This window comes from Rhea pennata, chromosome 1, assembly GCF_028389875.1.
Source record: "Rhea pennata isolate bPtePen1 chromosome 1, bPtePen1.pri, whole genome shotgun sequence".
NCBI classification, from domain to species: domain Eukaryota; kingdom Metazoa; phylum Chordata; class Aves; order Rheiformes; family Rheidae; genus Rhea; species Rhea pennata.
The window spans coordinates 61,740,637-61,755,774 of NC_084663.1; positions in this window are offsets into that span (position 1 = coordinate 61,740,637).

A 15,138-nucleotide genomic window follows, 5' to 3' on the forward strand; every position below is an offset into this window, starting at 1 on the left:
CATATGTACCTCTTTTCTCTATTGCATAGTACATAGGATAAATATATACATACACACCTGGCTTTCTTCCTGTTCCCTTCTTATAAGAATAGGCAGCTGTTTCCAAGATCCAGTTTTGCCAGGCATTTAAAGGTGATGCCATATCACAGAACTGACCATTGACTGCATTACCCGCTCTTTGTAATCATCTTTCCAAAACTAACATGCCTAGCATTTGGAGATGTTAACAAGATGCCTTTTATTATTAGTGTCACTATTATTATAAATAACCTGACAGAAATATTTACATTTCTCCATTATTCCACTCAAATATCAGACTGATGCTTGGCTGAGTTTTAAGCAGTCTTATGCCAACAGCAACTTTAAGTTTGTGACATTGCTACATGCAAGATCATGCAAAAATCTCCATTTTAACATGCAAGATCATGCAAAAATCTCACTGAGGACCCATTTCCTAATCTCAGAACATTCAAAGATAACTACACTTTTGTTTATGTCTACATTTACACAGATAAATTTACTGTAATGAAAAGCTATTTTATGTCAGCATATCATAAATTTGTCTTTTCTAGGAGCATACAGCCTCAAACTCCCACTTACAAAATTCCTGTATAATAGAACCATTATGTTTTCAAATTATTGTATATCCATGCTCATACACACAGGTAACAAAACACTTCATTTGCAAAACTGATTTCCATATATATAATGACGTGTTTTGCTATTTATTTTGAGAAGTAAACTATTCTTCTCTTTATATTAAAAATTATAACTAACAAATACTTTTGATCCGTAATGACTGGCTTTTCATTTTACTATGCTTTCACCATTCTAGTTCTTTAGGCTATAGTCAAATTCTGCTATTTCTTAAAACAGGTAAATGCATAAGTCTAATTAGATGACTAACTTTGGAGATCACCTCTGCTTGCTAAAATATTTTATGATTTAACAAGTCATCTCTAGATGACTACAACACAGAAAAGAAGTTGCAATTTCACATTTAAATGGAAAATAAAAGTTATATGAGCATCTTTTGATAACTAAAAACTGATTTTTCATTAAGCAAGAAAGCTCTCAAAGATATATACAGCTAATGACAATACCTTAGCAAACTATAGAGCTTTCTTATTTCTAATGAAAAAAATATTTAAAGGACTGCAATCCTTTGTATTCAAAGGTAGTCCAGATCTTGTACAATCATTATTTGGCAAGTACTGCAGGGACAATCTTATTGAATAAAATCAATGTCATATATTAATTATTTAGCTTTTGTACGCATTTTGGTATGCTGATGATAAACTCATTTCCTCAAATCTGAGTTTCCTCAAATTTCCTCCTATTCTCAAAACATTTGCTTGTTGATGAACGAAAATCCAGCAACGGGAAAAAAAAATCCAGATAATTACAATTTGAATGCTTTTCTCACATCAAAACACGGTTGGCTGTTAAGACCATCTACGACTTCCATCTACAAAAATATTTCAAAATATTGTGTAATCAGAAAGGATGGGGCAAGAGAGGTCTAAATAGGGACAAATACATTGAGTGTACAATAAATAAGTGCTCTTATGCACCAGTTCATTCTAACAATACCATAATAAATGTATGAAACTTTTCCTTAAACTAAATTTTACATGAGGAGGAGCAAACGAACCAACTGGGCACCTGCCCTTGTTATTTTAATATCTTACCACACAGTTATTCATATATTACTCTGTGTTTTCTAAAGCATGCATATCCAGTTTGAAGCCAGTGTTACATACTATACATGTATCAGCCATTAAACCTTATTCATGAGGTTATTTTATACTGTGTTGCCAAGAAGTACGAAATTATACCATGTGGTTGCCTTCCTCAGAGTTTTGCTTCTATCCATGCTTAATGACCCTATAGCAAATACTATGCACTTGCTGCTCATTGATTAAATATGAATAAGACAATGGGTTGTCCATCACTTGCCACAAGTGAACAACAAATAGAGAGTTTCCATATTCAAAATTCATGTAACACATTTTCTGGAATGTTCTATGGCTATATTTAATATATTAAGACATTAATGTAATTATTTTAAAATAAAAGTCATGATAAACATGTACTTATTTAGAAGTCATGCATACCAACATCCAGAAAAGCTGTTAATGATTAGAACTTGTGACATCCTGAAAGACAGAAAGAACAATCAAATACATCACTTGAGGTTAAACATACTTTTATGTTTAAAGTACAAATTCATTCATTAAGCAAATGAACAATTTTCTAGAAGAAGTCAGAAGGAAGATCAGTTCACTCTGAACTAACAGATCATGTTGTTATTAAAGACATTTCCACTCAAATTTACATCCTGAAGAAAGCATTTTTAATTATCATTCAGATTTTTAGTAGATGAAAAATAAATCAGGTAGACGATTCAATGTTAAATATACATCTGCTGGAGCACAGGAGATATTAATTACATAGAAAAAAAGAAAAGATAATATTATACCAATGTTTAGGAAAATACTAACAAATTTAGCAAACATAAGATTCCACTGTGATGTAAGAATGAACTCAGAATTATAAATCATGGATTCATTGAAGTTGGGACTGTGGAGACAGTTGACTCCAACATCCCTGCTCAAACCAGGGTCAAGTACAGCCAGTTGCTCAGTGCTGCATGCAGTCTGGTTGCAGGTATCTTCAGGGATGGAGACTTCACAATGTACAAAATGCCTCTAGGCAACCTGATCCAGTGTTCAAACACCCCTCACAGTAAAAGAACTTTTTCTTATATTTAAAATCAAATTTTCTGTGTTCCAGTACATACCCACTGCCTTTGGTCCTTTCACTGGGCACCACCGAGAAGTCTGGCTCCACCTTCTTTATTTGCCCCGTTGGGTACTTACACAAATTGAGAAGATTGCTCTCCTAGTCTCTGAGGCTTCTCTTCTTAAGGCTAAACAGTCTCAGCTCTCTCACACTCTCCTTGTATAAGAGATGTTCCAGCTCTTCAATCATCTTGTGGCCCAGTGCTGGACTTGTTCCAATATGTCCATGTTTCTTTTGCACAAGGGACACAGCACTCCACATGTGGTCTCACGAGCACTGATTAGAGGGGAAGGATCACCTCCCCTGATCTACTGGCAACACTCTACATCACAGTTTGGTCCAGGATGCTGCCATTGGCCTACTTTGCTGCAAGGGCACATTCCTAGCTCATGGTCAGCTTGTTGTCTGCCAGGACCCTCAGGGCCTTCCCTGCCAAGCTGCTTTCTTGCTGGTCAGCCCCCTGCTTGTACTGGTGCCTTAGATTATTCCTTTCCAGGGGCAGGACTTTGCCTCTCTCTGTGTTGAATTTCACAAGGTTCCTGTCAGCCCATTTCTCCAGCCTCCAGTCGAGGCCCCTCTGAACAGCAGCACAACCACCTGGGTGTACCAGCTACTCCTCCCAGTTTTGCATCCCCTGTAAACCTGCTGAGGGTGCACTCTGTCCCATCACCCAGGTCATTAATAAAGACATTAAACAGCACTAGCTCCAGTATCAACCCTTGGACTTCATGATACTGATCATAGCCCTTTGAGGCCAGCTGTTGAGCTAGTTTTCAGACCACCTCACTGTTTACTTACCTAGTCCATACTTCATCAGTATGGACAATATTATGGGACAAGGGTTCAAAAGTCTTGCTTAAAAAAAAAAAAAAAAAAAATCAGCTGCTCTCCCTTCATCCACTGAGCCGCTCATCTCACTGTAGAAGGCTGTTAGGTTGGTCAGGCACAATTTTCTATACCCAGGCTGATTTCTCCCCATTATTGTCTTGTCCTCCACATGTTTGAAAAAAGTTTGCAGGACAATCTGCCTCATCACCATCTCAGGGACTGAGCCTGTAGTTCCCTGGATCTTCCTTCTTGTTCTTCTTGAATACAGGAGTGACATTTGCTTTCTCCTAGTTCTCTGCAACCTTTTCCATTTGCCATGACCCTTCAAAAATAATTGAGAAGGGCCCCACAATGACATTGACCCACCTCCTCAGCACTAGTGGTTGCATGCCATCACGTCCCATGGACATGTGCATGCCAATTTGTTCAAATATTCCTTAACCTAACCCTTCTCTACTGAAGGTAAGCTTCTACTGCTGCAGACTATTCGTCTGGTCTCATGGTGCTGAGATTCCTGAAGACAAATCCAAATACTAGAGACTGAGGTAAAGAACGCATTGAGTACCTGAGCCTTATTCATGTCACCAATTCCTCCGCTCCATACAGCAGTGGGCCCACAATTTCCCTAGTCTTCCTTTTGCTTCTGATATACCTGTAAAAGCTCTTGTTACCCTTCACACACTCACAAGATTTAATTCCAGGTAGGCTTTTGTTTTCCTAACCCAGCCTTGCCATTCTCAGACAGTGTCTCTATATTCCTCCCAAGAATGTTAACTGAATCCAGAATATCAAGAGGACTGTCTCCTAACTTACAAGCTCAGTCAATTCTGGACAAACAGAAAACATTGTTGAAAGGATCAAATCGTTATTGACCTATGAGTAAACTATGTGTAAAGGATACAGAAAGTCAGGGAATAATACATGCAGGACAGTAAATATATTCCTGGCTATAATTACGTGTTCAGATTTAATGAATTTCTCTTCTTTCATAACATTATTAATGGAACCTCAGAACTTCTGGTCCACTCCTATTTGCATATCAGTCTGCTGATTAACTTCTTTATAGCATCACTGTATGCGTTCACAGTAATTCCAAACATACAGGAGACACTACTCTTCCTTTATGCAGACAAGGAAAAAAAACTCAGGTTACATCCTTTGAAAAGGTCAGAGAAGTATTGGCCAGAGAATTAGTTCTGTGAAACTTCTGTCACCAGGATATCTTCCATCATTCATTTTACACATCTGTGAGACACTGAAGAAGAAACAACTGTTGTTTTACAATGACTGTGAATTTCAAATATATTTCCCATAAGTATGTTACTGTGTTGATGAAATAAGGTTCTAAACAAAACATACAGATTTGAGGAGGGAGTAGGAAGAGGGGGAAAAAAATGAAAAAATTCCACATCAAAGTTTCAGTGAGGGTAAGTTCAACTTATTACAGTATACACCCAGCTCACCGTCGTTTTTTTTTTTTTTTTTCCTTATGTAATTCTGCCATGTGTTCACTACTCAAAGTTAACTAAGACCTGTTGGGATCTGATCTGGATGAACAAATAACACAGCCAATACTAAAAGAAGTTAGAAAACAAAATATCTTCAACACTTCTGAAGCACAAAGCTTGGTTTCCAAAAATTTGTAAGTAAGTTTGGGTTAAGTGATAGGTAGATGTAATCTCCATCTTCTGTTTCAGTCAAGAAAAACACCCACCAAAAACCTAGACGAGGGCTCAAGATTGTACCATCATTATAATACTAAATAAGATAGTGCTGGGTATAGGAATGTTACTTTAAGGGCAAGCTGGGCAAGCTGTTCTGAAAAGGATACACAGGTTCAACAGATAGTCTGGAGCAGTGTACACTGAATTCACATCCCAAGTAGAACAACATACTAAACCACTGTACATTCAAAAAGAATCAACTACAGTCGAAGCTGTAATTTATGCTAGTTCACATGTAACATTTTAGAAAAAGTAACATCTTGCAGGTAAGTAATCTGCACAGTCTGCAGCCTCCTACCAATAATGTATAGCATAAAGGCCAGGAACCTTTGCTCCCTTCAATTTCACTTACAATTCAATGTTCAGAGCAGACAGCCAGCAAAAAAAATGAAAACAAAATATGTTATGGGATACATACTGAAAACATTTCAAAGAATCAAATGCACTGTCGGACAAGTAATTATCCTTTGAATGTGAATCAACGTGGCTTAATTACAAATGGCAGACAGTATCTCCCCAAATGGTGAGACTGAGGAGTTTCAGCCACAAATAGTACTTTTATCCAAAACTTGACATCTAAATAAATGGTCAAGTCAAAATCAGTATTTTGCAATGGTTATTGTAGCAGTACATCTCCTCTTGTTTTCCCAAATAAGATAGATGATGATGATTGCCCACTAGCAAAATGATCCTCTACGTTCAAAACATAGGTATACCAAATGCTAAACACAGGGATATACTAGGCTAACCAACTTCATTTCTTGCTGGAAAATGAATCGACTCTTACAAAATATAAGTCTATCTAAAAAAAGGCAGAGAAAGCCAAACCTTTCAAATTTCCATATCAATGTAAATAATTCTCCTCGATGACTCACTGAGAACAATTCTAAATTCCACAAGAAAACACTGCTGTTTAAAATAGCACTAGTTCACAACTAAAATGAGATGATTTTAAATTAAGCTGTTTGATAAGCAGTATCTACATCAAATTAACTGAAGTTTGGTTTAGTTCTTTATCTTGTGGCATTGATCTTTGTAGACCTGGATGCTCATTTGTCCAATGGCCTGCTGCCATAGTTAACAATCCGAGTGCCAGTGCTTATAGACTTGTTCAAAGCTTGCTGAAAGCACTGGATAACAACAATCCACCCATCTGGATTGTCAACACTAAGGAAGCAGACATCTGCCAAAGTTATTTGGCTGACTCCAAAAGGCTCTCATTTATGGGAATTACAAGGCATCCTGGCATAGAGGTACATAATATGTCCAGAAACTTATGTGATTTCTCCTGGACAGTTTCCACTGGAATCTCCAGTGTGACTGCCATTATGTGCAGTAAGTACTGAAAGCTCCTATAAATATCTGGCTGTACTTTTGAATATCTATAGTAGCACAGTCTCATCTGCAAAGACAACATAGTGCAGAAACTGCATGATTAACAGCCTGCAACTCCTTTTCCTCAAAGCCTTTGAGATGGGTGTTTTAATCACCTAGAAAGTTCACTTACTTGAGATGAAAAAAGACCTGACTATAACTGAGGTAACAGAAGTAGATGCAACATGACTAGGTTGCTGGCAGAGATAATGTTCAAGAAGAAGTTTTGCAATGATACAATAATCACTAAGTCATAATGTCACTCCTAAATCTTGAATAACAATCATCATTATTACAATTTGTTTCCGAGCAACAGGGACCAAAAGGTCCAAGTGATCTTAAAACAAAAAATCATTTTCTACCGTTTGAACAAGAGAAGGAATGCAAGTAGCTCCAGTCAGGTGTTAAGGCAAATCTGCAGCATGATATCTTAATATGGTATCACAGATATGCTCTATGCTCTGTACTGAAGAAGGAATAACAGTTGGTAGCTACTTTCAGAAATGCTTGATAATAACCTACTGCTCTAATTAAGAGGTCACAAATCCTGTGATCTCAAAGCCTTTGTGGGCTTTAAATTTCACTTCACAGTAACAAAGATACCTGCTTCCTAGTGCTAGGAACCAGAAGAGACCTATGCCTTAGGTGTATGACTCAGCCTGCCATATGGAGTTTACTAGAGCATTTCTGTGTTCTCTTTGGGCATCACAGCTTCTTGTAAACACCTCTGACCTTTGTGTTCATTTCAAGAATGACTTACAAAATTGTGCATTTCAAAAATGTACCTCATTTCCAAAGCACTGTAAAAATACTTTGTGGACTCATCATAATGCAATGTTATTGCTTCACATGAAGCAAGGTTCTTAAAACTTGAAGTTTATGCTCTATCATAAGAACAAAATCTTAGTAGCAAAAAGCCTCAGAAGAAAAAATTATTCTTTTTTTAAGAAAATAAACAGAGAAATAAATCAAAAAGAAAACATTACTGATAAAATTGTCATGTAACTGTGTCTGGATTTTTACAAAGTGCAGTGTACTATGTGCCTGGATTATGAAAATAAATTGTGACAGAGCTGGGTTCATTCATCTTTTAACCCCATGTGGGCAATATGTCAACCCTTATAGTATAAACAAGATTTATCTCACTAAAAGAATGCAAACTCAAGCACATGGAACACGTGTTGTTGTTGTTGAAGCAATCCTTCAGCAGAACTTCAGGAGAAATGAAAGAATCGTGACAATATTGGTAATAACATTCGTTCACCTTAACCAGATTTCTTTTTTATAAGGTCACAAATAGAACTGCTGCTGCTTTCAAATCCAAGCCATGATCAGTCTTAAGATATATCAGCACATATATCAGCAAGTTTCCACTGCCCTTTATAGGACTTTAGCCACTACTGGTTCATGGGTCCAGACCACTGCTTCCAGGAGGCAAAATTTCTGAAGAATTTCTCCTACCCCAGTGCTACTTGACCAAAATAAATGACTCACTGCAGCATTACCAAAACTGTACAAATGGTAAAGAGTAGGAATCATAGGAATCCTAACAGATTTGTACAGGATAGCCAATTTCACAGCCTCTCCCAGATGTCATGTATTCAAAGGTAGTCCAGAACCTCAGTTAAATTTCTTGCTTTTTTCTGTACTTTTTCCTAGCTGAAGTCTTCCCATCTCCCCACAAGGAAAAAGGAGCCTCAGTCTTGCTAGCCCTTTTTAAGATTATAAACCATCTTACAAGGAAGCTCTTGCTGTTGCTTTCATGCAAACTGACTATGGCTCATCCATCCAGTGTGCACTTGGAACTTTTCTCAAATCCTCACCCAACAGACTAATTCAGCTTTTAACAGAACAAGCACATAACAGCAAAGATGGGTATATAAAATATAGTTTGCTTGATGAGGTACAGCTGATTGGAGAGCCAAACTGACTGAAAAGCTAGTGTCAAACTAGACACACCCAAAAGACAGGGGTTCTGGCAGACATAATAAATCCTTCTAAAGACAGATTGAGGTTAGCAAAGTTGAAAAAAGGGCATAAAGGATTTCATCTGCACCCTCAAGCCTAAAGCTCCTCCTTGGATTATGGAACTAAAAATCTTAACTATCTTAAATCTAACAGCAAGTAAAAGCTTATTTCAATCTGTTGTAATCAACAGGACAATATTTATAATTCTGCCATTCAATTTTTGCCTAGTAGTCTAGCTTTTATACGGTATGTTCAGCATTATAAAACAAAAAATAGACTACTAAATACAATGAAGTATTAAATTGAATCCTTAATCCTTTATTGTCTAATAAGGAGCCAATATTCAATCAGGAAACCTCATCTTTTTGGATTCATTGAGAGTCCCTTAGAAGAGGGGGACTATTTTGCAAAAGGTCTTTCAGAATAAAAAGCTTAGTATTTTGGGTTTTTTTTTTAAACCAACAGTGAAAAGAATAATTCACTTAATTTTAAGCATAGCGTATTGGCAAATTATTCACTAGAGACCACACCATTTCATTAAGTGGAAAGAATCCTAAGGAAGGAAGGACACAAAGCAATAAGCATGTCTTTCAGTATAATCTGAAATATTCAAAGTCTAATTACTTTTTATATGAAGTTGCCTAAACCTTTAACATAGATATATCTGTAATTGTAATATAATCCAACATATAACATAATCTATATTACAAAGATATATATCTATATCTACATATATATCTATTATAAAGACTTATCTATTTTCTGATTGCTCTACAAGTTGCAATTTCAGAAGGCAGAATATATCTGACATATGCTTAGTCTACTCATCTGTTAATTCATCCTCCAAAATCTAAGTTTTAACACTTAATAAAATTGATAATATGTCTCTTACTAAGACCTGATCAGACCATTCTTGCCACAGAGTAAGGCTTTTAAAAATAAGGTAGGCTCATTCCACCTTTTCAGAATCATTATGCTAAATTTCTAAATGTTAAAACTGCAAAGAAAAATCTTCAGAGTTTAATCATTTTAAGTACTTTTCGGTCTTATCTGAGAAGCACCTCACTTTGGCCCTACAAATGGGCAGCAATTGTGGAACACCACTGTATTTTGTTACCACACACAGTCAAAAAGCTAAGTATCAGCAGGCATAAAGCTTCTTTAGCATTTTAGATATAAGAACACATAATATGTGTTTATACAAACAACTAGTAATTTTAGCTTTTATATGAATATTTTTTATTCAAATTCTCTGATTTCAGAACATGGAAATTGCTCCTATGCACCCATACACTTGTCCTGGCACATCTCTAAAGTTATTGTCATCCAAAAACCTTAATTTCCATAGTAAGACTTGTCAAGAAAATGTAAAAAATGTGAACAGAACATTATTTCCTATAGAGAGGAATATGCAAGTCTTGCACAATGGCTTTGAAAGGTTTAAACTGGGTCATTAGTCTCAGTGAGATACTACTTGTTCAAAGATAATTTAAGTGTCAACATTTAAATAACCTAGTTACTGTAGAATAAAGGAAAGGAAGGATAACTGACTTCAATTTAGTGTGACATATTAAGCTGTAATTTAGTACTGGAAGTGGAAATGGTTTACATCAAGTCTGGTAATTAAAAAGAACACTAAATCCATACAACCTTGTTGAGCAAGCAGGTTGGTAACTAAAGGTAACACTTGATTTTGGAAACTCAGAAGGACAGAGACTAATGGTGGGCAAAAAAGAATCAGTACTGCTAAAAGAAATACTGGAAAAAGCAATCAACTTAACGATCTGAAGGCACATGGATGAAAACATGAACAACGTTCCACATAGATTTGTCAAAAACAACTCTAGTCAACCTGAATAATTTCTTATTCTGATAGGGTTATGCCTCTTGGATGGTGAAAAGCAATACATACACTTCTAGACTTCAGCAAGGTTTTCACATTTTCATGCAACACACAGCATAAACTAGCTAGTAAAATAATGGTCTTTATAGGAGAAAATAATACTTGCTGGGTATAAAACATGTTGGAGAAAACAGACCAATTATCAACGGTTCACTGACAAACTGCAGTGATGCAGAAGGAAAAACAAGGGGAAAACAAGCTGGCATTAAAATAAACTAGGTATTTAAGAAAGACAGTCTACGTAGTGAGGTGTTAAGACAGTGAAAGAAACTGAGTGTCCCCCTTCAAGAGAAAGCTCCAGGCTGTGGATCCCAACTGAACAAATGCAAAGGTAAATGCAAGAGATGCAGCTAATCCCAAGGAAGGCGTTGAGATTTCAGACACAGCTTATCCTCATCACTTCCTATGGTTGAGCGGTAGCCAGCTTCTTATCAAAAGTTCTTGCTAGATCTGATTTACATTCTGCTTTGAAGGGAAAGAACTGGCTATCTCCAAAAACATATATAAAAATTCTGTGATTCTTTTTCACAGATGAAGTGGAAAGTAGGAACTGCTGTTTTGAAGCAACTAAATCCTTTGGGTTTTTTTGACCTACACTTCGCATTTGTATCAGTGCTAAATAAATCACAAATCAGTTAAGAATACCAGCCTACTCTTTTTAATCTGTCCAAGATTAAAATTCATTACAAGAAAAAAGATCATGGAAAAAAAAAATCTATGTCTGAGAAATCAAAACAGATTCAGCTAAAGGCTTAACACAATGCTCAATGTATACTGTTAAAATGCATCATTCAATAAATACCAGAGATTTCATTTTTAAAATATCTAATATATTTAGTTACTTATCAAGGAAAGAAAATGTCAGTTTGTTACTTAACACTACTCAAACGTTTTCCATGCCCTCGAGATACGTCATGCACACAGCTCCATGCTTTCACATTCTCTAAGGCTAAGAAAGATGTTCCATGTTATCTCCTCTGCTATTAGGCAATCACACAAATGAACAAGTGCACTATGAAGGGTTTGGTTTAGTTTTTAAATCAAATTTCCAAGCTTCAAGATGTGCAACTCAGTTCAACTGACAGATAGCATCTAAGCATGCTTGAATAGGACTGAACTACAGCTATCTGTATAAAATCTACAAGACTCAAATTAAAAACAAAACAATATAAAAAAAAAGTGCCACGTTTTAAAATCAGAACTGTGGGAAGTTATCACTGACCACATATTTTTTGTGCACTTCTAAAGTTTAGTAAAAACATTACATAGATTTACAGTTCTTTAAATACCTCACAATGCAAGGAGTATTTCTGCTCTGTTAATAAAAAAAAAAAAAAAAAAATCCGGCTTTATGTACAAGGTATACCTATTTATTTATTGCTCAACAGCCAACACTAAGCATTGGGTTCAAACATCAGGCATGAAAATTACAGTAGTAACAAAGCTAAGTCAAACTGCTATACTGTTTAGCAATCAATTTCTAGAAGAATTCAAAATGAACAGGAGACATTCCAGACATATTAAATATCACCACTTAGATTTTATTTTCCTGTACATACCACATCAGATTTCAGATGTTAATATTTCATATTTCATGGTAACCAAGTTCCATGTAGAAGAAGAGTTTCTTAAAATTACTGATTGCTCTGTAAACAACAGTATTATTTATCATATAGATAAAAAGCCAATTTTATAAACAATGGCAAAATGTAGATGCCAGTATATTAATAGTAATGTGACTACCATAAAACATTTTACTTCCCCCCCCAACTCAAAAATTTCAAGAGGAAAAATAAAAAAAATGCAGGTATCCTATTAGATCATTAGGATTCCCAGGGATATTGCAAGATGATGTGCAGAATGCATTGTAAATCTGCACAAGTACGAACATTATCTGTTGCTCTAAATAGGCAAAAAAGGCGGATACAGTGTCTATAGAATCTGCAATAACCAGTTCATTATTCTGTGTGACTTGACAAAATACTATGCTACTGATTTCTTAGCAGTTTAATCAGGAGGTTTTCTACTAATTGTCACTACAGCCACCTCAGATCTTCAACAATCATAACAATTAACAGCCAGTTAAAGAAGCACAAGAAGCTACTGGAAAGAGTATCATATGTTTGCCTTGTTCTTAATTCTTCCACAGGCATCAGTTTACACATACAGTAGATGATTACATAGACACTGTAGATGGACTTTTCAACTGATCCAGATCATTCCTATTTTTAACTATTCTGTTTGCAAAATGAAACAGAAGCACTTGAGACCAATATCATATATTTGTGATACATGCTGCATACCTTTGAGTACTAACTCCAGATAAGCAGATCTTCTCACAGATGGAATTACTGGGTGGATAGCATGTTCCTCAACACTAGTCTCAACTTGTCATATACCAAAACACAGACAAAAGCTTTGCTCCCAATGGCAGCTCTAGACCAATCCTCCTCCCAATTTGCCCAGGCTGAGCTAAATGAAAAGATCCATCATTTCAGCTTGAAAATGTTTTTTCCTTTGTTAATTGAATGAAACTGTAAAAACACTGAATGTGGAGGGAAGAGGATAAATTATCAAAAGGAGGTTGGCTAAAAAAGTTTAACTATACACATTTGGCTTTCAAAATTGTTTTCTCTAGAGCCAGGCTACCACACTCAAAGAAAGCAAACCACTTCAGTTTCCCCATGGAAAGTACAGGCTCCATAGGAAGGAAATGAAAACAAAGATAAATTACAATCCTGTTTTTGAGAGATGCTCTCGCTGGAAAGGATTAATACACTTTCATCAACTGGGGAAGAGCAGTCATATCAAAATGTCTCCTAGACACAATCTACGCAGTCCAGTATGGCATATTCTCTCGTGAAAGGCCTTATCAGTAAGCTACTTTAGCAAGGCACCCTGTTTTTCAAGGAAATTTAGCAGTGAGCACTGCTTTAAAATCTCAAAATCCCAGCAACTCTGTTCAGTTCTTCTATGCGACATTCTCAATCTGTGGAAAACTTACGTGACACTGCCTACTTTCAGCAAGTTATTCTTCTTACTGTACTTCCCTACAACTATGTAACACTTCTCAGCAACATCCACATTTCCTCTTTGTACTTTTTTTAAAACCCCCAAGAGTGTCCAAAGGTCTTGATTTTTTTAAGCAAAAACAAGATAGGTGAGGATGATTCAAGGCCCACCTGGATGTAACCCTGTCTAACATGCTCTAGGTGACCCTTCTGAGCAGTGAGGTTGGACTAGATGATCTCCGGAGGTCCCTTCCAGCCTTGCCGATTCTATGACTCTATGATCTCCTAGCTATGATTACATAACCAGGGGTTAGGTTTAGCTCAGTTGGTTAGAGTGTGGTGCTAATAATGCCAAGGTCGAGGGTTTGATCCCTGTATGGGACACTTAGTTTGAGGGTTGGACTAGATGATCTCCAGAGGTCCCTTCCAACCTTACCAATTCTATGATAAGCTAATTTGAGTTTATGTAAGGTAGAAAGGCAGAAGGAAAGAAACACCTGAAGCAGTGTTTCTCAATTATTGAAGCTAAAAAAAGTGAAAACAGCAAAGCAAGGTAGGCTACCTTGGTACCAAGGTAGGCTGTTGAAAGATTCAACACATATATTGGGTGACAGGAGAACAGACAGACAAACTCAGTACAAGCCTAATAATTTAACTTATCTGTTTGGGGTTGGGTTTTTTTTTTGTTATTGTTTGGGTTCTCTTTTTCCCCCCAAGTCCTAATGTGCCAAGAGAATGATTATGATGCTTTTTAGACTTGTGTTACATACCCAGAGTAATTTTGATCCAAAATAAAATGTGGATTGAAAATCCAAATATAGATTAAAAAAAAGGTCCAGTAAGTCAATCTGTCCCTCTAGAAAAATGCTGTTGTAACAACTATAATATAGTATCAAATAATAACACCTATTTTGGGGGGTACATTAAGTCAATAAGGAACAAAACAGCAATCAAGCCTTGACATTATATTTTTAGGTAACATACTAAGAATACAGTGCTCTTCTGTTTTTGAGCAGTCCTGTACAGATTGCCCCTCAGTCTCTTGAGAGTCAAATAAATACTTTGATGCCTCTGTGTACAAAGAAATATGCAGAGAATCTTGCAGAAATGTGTGCCAGGCTAGCCAGTCTCCAGATCATAGATATTCAGTGAATTTTAAGTTGATTACTTTTTGTTTATTTAAAAGACAATATTCCTTATTTGTCTCATTTTCCCCTTCCCCAAAGTTCTTTCTGTTCTGTACTCCCTTGTTATTCTTTTTTTTGCACTCGCAATGGTACAAAGAAACTCTACGAAGATTGTGCCTTTAGGCATTAATAGATATGATTACATAATTCAGACGAAGAAGTGCCATTTGTAGTTTTGAAGCATGCCTGAACTTAAACAGCTCGACTGGCACTTAAACACATAAATAAGAGTTTTCATTTTTCAAGATTGTAACAGATATTAAGGCAAAACACATCATACTTGCTGTCTGAGACTACCACCGAGGTTTAGACTATTAACTAGTAATCTAGTTTTCTCC